Source organism: Austrofundulus limnaeus, unplaced genomic scaffold (assembly GCF_001266775.1).
Source record: "Austrofundulus limnaeus strain Quisiro unplaced genomic scaffold, Austrofundulus_limnaeus-1.0 Scaffold25, whole genome shotgun sequence".
NCBI lineage: Eukaryota > Metazoa > Chordata > Actinopteri > Cyprinodontiformes > Rivulidae > Austrofundulus > Austrofundulus limnaeus.
This window is the reverse complement of record NW_013952427.1, coordinates 1,371,583-1,378,742: the sequence shown is the minus strand read 5'-3', so window position 1 is coordinate 1,378,742 and position 7,160 is coordinate 1,371,583.

The window sequence follows — 7,160 nt, the reverse complement described above, 5'->3', positions numbered from 1 at the left end:
TACCTCAATCAAAAGTCAAAGAAAAGAGACTTAAAAGACATTAAAGCCTCAACAGGTCTCAGCAGACTGGATGTGAAGAAGCCATTTCACAGCTTTGAGGAATCAACTGCAAAAGCCCATCGCCTCTGGATTTCATTTTAGATCTCAGAACATCTAAAGGAAGTTGGTTGGTGGACTGAAGAATAAGTTTGATGGAGTCAGACTTTTAGAAACTTTAAAAGCCAACAATAAAAATTTCAAATCAATTTGCAGGTGAACAGACGACCAACGGAGAGAAGCCTGGACTGGGATGATCATGGTTTTTACCCGTTGAAAGACAAGCTGCCACATGATCGGTCACTTTTAGTGATGACTAATAATACAAGAATAAAAACAGCACAAATTTAAATAAGTTTAAAATCCATAACAAATATTGAATTTATGTCTTGTTCTCCAGACTGAACTCATTCTAATTGTCTACTGCAGGTAAGACACTGACAGAACAACACTGAGAAATAACTCAACAGAACCCCACTTCAGTAAGTCCTTCAGACCTCATAACGTTTTCTGGGTTTTTCACACTGCAGGTGAAGAAAAAACTTGAATATTTAAAGAAAAAAATTTTCAAACGACGTCTTTAAACGACTTCATTAAGTGTCTCTTTAATATTCCTGAAATCTCAGAGCAGCAGGGACAGTGTTCTGGAGCTCAGGAGAAGCTGCCTCTGCTCCACATCCAGATCCAACCCCATGACCCTCCTCAGAGAACACCCCCCCCAACACACACACACACACACACACACACACACACACCACCTTTGCTTTATGTCTTCTCCTGCTGCGAAGCACTTGATGAAGGACAATTTGTTTAGATGTTTAATGCTGTGGCACTGGCTGGTGGAGGATTATGTGCGATGGCTCGGTGATTTATGGCGGCTGGCAGAGGCTTGGAGAATGTGTGGAAGTGCGTGTGAAGCCAAGTGTGGGTGTTACGCTGCACGCACGTGTGTCCGTCTTTGTCAGGGTTTCTGTGTGTGTGTGTGTGTGTGTGTGTGTGTGTGTGTGTGTGTGTGTGTGTGTGTGTGTGTACAGTTCCAGGTCCTCGCTTCCACACAGAGCTCAGTTGTCTTCCAGCTACTCGGTGCCTCGAGGAAAACCTCTTTTTTTATGTTTACTCTTTTCTCACTTCACAACTGTTTTCATCCCGCTGAAAGATCACCACTATTTAAATTTTTATTATTTTAAAACGGTTCTAAAAAGCTTGCCGAGTCCTCATTACATGTCTCAGCAGCCAAGAGAATCAGTGACTTGTCCTGTGAAGCTTCACACACTTGCAAACTGGAGCCAAATGCTACTGTGAGCTTTTCCAGATCTCACTCACAAACACTGACACACATAAAAATGATTAAGATCATGAGACACGTTGCTTTGATTAACACCAGCCGAGAAAACTGTGCCATTTTATAAAGATTTTTATTTATTTCCTTCCATTTGTATTATTTAACATTTAACCACATGCTGTATGAAAAGCACATTCTTTCCTTACATTTCAGACACGCCACATCCTTTCATGTTGAACGCTGACCTCGGAGTCCTTGTTTCATTCCAAGAAGTGGGCCAACTCTGTTACCAAATCTTGTGTTTATTTGATTCAGTATCAGTGTTCCCGTTTTAAACGATTCCTGCTTTTTTAAGAAGATGAACCTCTTTAATCCTGCAGAAAGCAAAAAGAGATCAAGCAGCTGCGTCTCCCAAACATCTCTCCACGGCCCTCCGTTTCATCTGTGCGAGACCCCTTTGAACGCTGCTGTAGAACCCCACGTCCTGAAGGGCTTCACCCTCAGATGATAAAAAGGTGAATTATTGGTTTGTTTATCACGCTCTTAAAACCCAAAGTGCATTATTAAACAGAGAGCACATTAAAGGGGAGTATTGTTAAAAGTGTTTTAAAAAACTTGTAAATCCCAGTAATTTATGTCGCCCTGGTCAAAGAGGTTCACCCCGGCTTTCTGGATTTCATTTGGTTTAGGTTCCGAGGTCGGTACCTGTGACGCTGCCTCGTTTTCCAGACGCAATTATGCCTCAGAGCAGCAGTAGCCTGATATTTGAACAAAAAGCAGATAAGAGACTCGTTTGAAAACAAAATTAGGACATTTAGATCAAAACAGGAAGACACTTCATTTACAGCTGTCTGACACCCGTCCCTGGAAGAACCTTTATATTTTAAATAAACACTTAAGATCAACAGTAAATGCAATAAAATGATCAAAAGGAGGTATAAAACATAATAAAACTACTGAACCAGAACAATTACAATATTTGAAAATGAGCACAGTTCTGGTTCATCTATAGCTAATTCTTGACGGGAACAGTTTGGTGTCAGGTATGAGATCCAAACTTACAATTCTTAACAAAGGCCAAAGGTCGTCCTGCAAAATGTTATTTTACAGTCATGATTCATGGTGCCTCTAATGACTCTAGTAATGCTCTGTCTGTGAAAAAAATGCGAATATTCAATGTGATCCAGAAAAGGCAGGTTTTAGGTGGCATCTTAATGTAGGAGGAACACCCAAGAGCCAAACCGTTAGCAGCTACACACCTGTACTGTTAGAAGGTGGAAATGATGCACAGGGCCTGCCTTATGTAATTGAATGTACGGTAATGTTTATGTTACAAAAATAAATTATATTATACTTAATAATTTAGTCTGAAATCTCACAAAAAAAAAACACACAAAAGAGAAAAAAAATTGACATTCCTCACTGTACTGTATTTCCGGTTTCCCTGGTATTATGGGGATTACCATAAACTGCCATGAAAGTATCTGCAAAAGACTGAGTCTACAAAATGTGAAACGCAAAGTTAAAAACTATTCAGTGTTGTATAAAGTAGCACAAAGTGATCCTTGAGTAAAAGTACAAGTATCTTACCAAAAAATTACTTTGGTAAAAGTTAAAGTCTCCTTTAGGAAGATTACTTGAGTAAAAGTCTTAAAGTATCTGATATTTCTTTGTACGTAAGTATTAAAAGTAAAAGTACTGATTTAAAATGAGAAGTTAGATTTTCTGTAATGACGTACCTCCCCAAATGCAGAAATGTCTATATTGTATTAAAAATAATTAATTTATGTTAAATTTAGGATGCACTAGTCCAGCTGTTTCAGTGTATATACTGTACATACGTATATCAAGGCTGCCCATGAAAATCTGAGGGCTGCGGCCAAATGCAATAATATAATTCATGAAATACAAATACTTCTTAAGTACAGTCCTTTTATTTTTAATGATTAAGCTTGCATTTGTTTGCACAAACTAATACGGTATCAGAATTTTACATATAATTAAATTCTCTATCTAGGAGGCACACTTTATATGGATAGTATTTTTTACAATAAAAATGAAATAAAAGTAACGACTTTCTACTTCTTGCCTTTTTTTAAAAAATGTAAGAAATAAAAAGTACAGATAATTGTGTGAAAACGTAAGAAGTAGAAGTAAAAAGTAGATTGAAAAATAATTACTCAAGTAAAGTACAGATACCCAAAAATTCTACTTAAGTGCAGTAAAGAAGTATTTGTACTTAGTTACTTTACAACTCTGGAAAATATTAGGTTATAATCTGATTTTTCCAAAATTAAGTGAAATAATCTGCCAGTGCAGCATACAATCACACTTGGTAAGACTTCTAGAAATAAGGAAGGATTTCCGGCCATAAGAGATTAAGACTTTGCTGGATGGACACTTTTTACAGCGTGTATTTAAATTAGATCATTTCTTCATTTAATTAGCTCTCAAACAAAACAAAAGTAATCAAGGGAGGTTTCTTGTTCATAGCTTATTTTACTGTAAAATATTTCAAGCTCACTATATTTTTATTTCTGAGCCTAAACAAAAATCAGAATCAATCCGAATTAATCTATTATGCTGTGAAATGATCATGTGTCTGATGTCAAACAGAAACGTTTCTCTTTGTGTGAATTTTGTGCTCATCTTTACAGCAGACATTTATTGTGAGTTTATAAAAGGAATGGTCTCAGTTGTACTTATTTTTCTTAATGATAAAATCAGAAAATCTCCAAGTTGGATTCTTCATAAATTTGTAATTTTTCAATATTACACACAGAAATCCTTTCAAATAAAAAAAATCTCTTAACAATGAAAAAGTAAACTTTCAACTTGTGTGTAATTTTACAAAAAAACATTAAAAGAAGAAAGGAAGGATGAAAGAAGACATCAACCACGAGGTCTCACCGTGTAAATAAGCACAAAAACATGCAAACTTTAGCTTGAAATCGGCAGCGTAAACATTTACATAGTTGTTGTTTTTATCCAGTGAAATATCAGTGGCAGTTTGGCCTGCAGGAAACTTTGTTTGAAAGTTGCTCAATGGAAACTCTGGGGAGTGGGACTTGCTTGGGAGAAACGTCTGCCTGTCCTGAGATCTATCAGAGAAAGCAGGTTTTATCTGACATGCAGAAGTCATGCAACATGGTGCTGGAGGTCTGACACCAGAACCCTGATCCAGCCTCGGGGGACTCCCTGGCAGAAGCAACAATGGCTCCGAGCTCCTTCTTGTGCACTTGCCCTCCTTAATCAAACTAGCCAGAGGAGTGATTAGATTTTAATATGGCTGGGCCCACCGTAATGGTGTGATGGACGGGGGACTGTTGAATTGGAGCAAGATGTCAGCCCTCTGAGGCCTCCATTAATGATATTGCTTCATTTCTTAAAGTGGCAGGATCGCCCAGGGACAAGAAGATCACCAGTTGGCAGATAGAACCCTCTCCATGCTGTGTGTGTGTTTTTAATCTGCTTCCTTCTGGTTTGATTTTACTCTTTGGATCAGACTAACTCTTAAATTTCTGTCTCTGTTTGTCTTTAATGCTGATTTCTTGAGCTGATACCTGAATTTTTTTTAAATCCGCGTTCAATTTCTCCAGTTCAGTCACATACATTTTATTCATAAAAAAAACCCCGAATGCACAACCAGGGAGAGACCAGATTAAAGTGTCTGTTTTCCCACGTCTCTGTGAAAAGATGAGTCACTGTGTGTTTTTCATCTGACAGAGACGATATTTCATGACGTCTCCAGTTCAGTTTCTGCTGTAATTAAAGTTTGGCTCGGTGTCGTCCTCGCTCATGAGTCAGGAGGTTAATTGAACTTTGGCACTAAATCTGAAACAAAAAGACTTCCTGAAAACATTCTTGAACTCCTGAACTGACACTCGGATGACCCGGTGAACGCCAGCGAGTCTCCCTGGATCCTTTTGATGCCTCTCTCCAGTGACTCACGCTCATTGTTTGCATCCTCTGACATGTGTTTGTCTTTCCTGTTTGGTTAATGACAGTTCGGCCTCGTCAAGGCGAGCTGGCAGGTACAGGTGAACCCTCGTTGTGTTTTATAGAAACGGTAGGGAGGGAGGGTGGGCGGCTCCGGACCTCCCCCTTCTCCTCCTAATGGGCGTTGGTGTGTTGTTCCTGCAGCAGATTTATGCGTGGATGGGCCGCTGTGATTTACAGCGCTCTGACACCGTCTCTGCAGCAGGACGGCAGAAGCTGACTGTGTGTGTTCCAGGTGAAGCTGAGCTCCTGGCCCACATCAGAACACTGAAAGGAGAAGAGAGAAAACCACTGCACATGATAGCTGTTGTGTAACGCTGCTTGACATTTTCACCCTGCAAGTTGCACGAGAGCAGGGGTGGGAAATCCTGCTCTTCAAGGTCCGCAGCCCTGCATGCTTCACTTTATTCTCTGCTCCAACACACCTGATTCAGTCACCAAGTTGTGCAGAAGCTGATAATAATCCATTCATTCAAATCAGGTGTGTTGGAGCAGAGAACGAGCAAAGCATCCTGCGGTTCTCAAACGTTTTGGGTCTGGGGACCCCTTACAAGGGCAAAAAAAAAAATCCAGGGACCCCCTCAGAAACACCATGCTGTTTTAAAAGATAATTAACCATCATTTCAACCCCTAAATTCCATGAGAGTATACAGTATATTTTTGTTTAGTTTGTTTGTTTTATTAGTTCATTGCTCTCAATGCATTTTTCAAAATAAAACCCAATTTAACAATTTAGTGAAATTTTTTGAGGACCCCCAAGATACCTCTTACGGACCCGTGGGGGTCCTGGGACCGCAGTTTGAGAACCAGAGGATGTATTGCATGTCACCTTTCTTCTGATATATCATCACAAACGCATACATTCACCTCAAATTTCCTGTGCTGCTGTTCTAAAAAAAGAAAAAGTAAAAAAAAGAAAAAAAAGCTTCTTTACCCCTTTTGGCCTTGGTGCTTTTAAAGGTTTAAAGGATAATAAGTCGATATTTACTCATTGTGTCATCTTTCCATAAAAGCAGTGTTCGTTCCTGAGGATCAATAGTGCACAAGTCAACACACACACGCACACACACACACGCACACGCACACAAAATGTTGTTCCATTAGCTTTTTTTAACCAACAAAGAGATGATGAAATTCTCATCAGCAGACTGTTAAATATGTTCTTACCTGTCTAAGATAAAGTAAACACCTGACCAAACCCTACTGATGAAGCTGACCGACAAACATAATACTAATTGTATTACTTTATATCATCCCTTATTGTCTAATTTAAATAAAGTCTGCATGTAGGAGGGAGTTGGTGGCACAACAGAGTCAAATCTATTTGAAACATCAGTGAGTTCATGGTTTCACACCACTTTCTCTCACCCCTCCATTTCTGCTTTTCTTTTTCTTTTTTCTCCTCTTTTTTTTCATCTCCTCTCTTGGAGAGAAGAAAAAGCTCCCAGTTCGGTTTCTGCATTAAGTCAGCTTGTCAGAGCTTTTCCCCTTGAGAGCTTTGGACTTGAAGTTTGTCCCGGTTGTTCCTCTGTAACACACACACACACACACACACACACACACACACACACACACTCTAGAGGAGCAAGGTCACGGTGGAGCTGAGTGTTGAAATGTTCACAGAGACTCCACAGACTTTTTTTTACACTTTTCTGTGTACACTTTTGACAACACTGATCCCTAATAATGTGTGATTTGTTGAAAGCAGAAGGTTCAGATCCAGCAGCGTGATATTAATCAGGAGAGGAAGAAAAATATATTCAACATTATTATTTTATTTGTCTTTTGGTTGTCTGAGGAAAAAAACTTGTGTGTGTGTGTGCTATATATTATTATTATTATT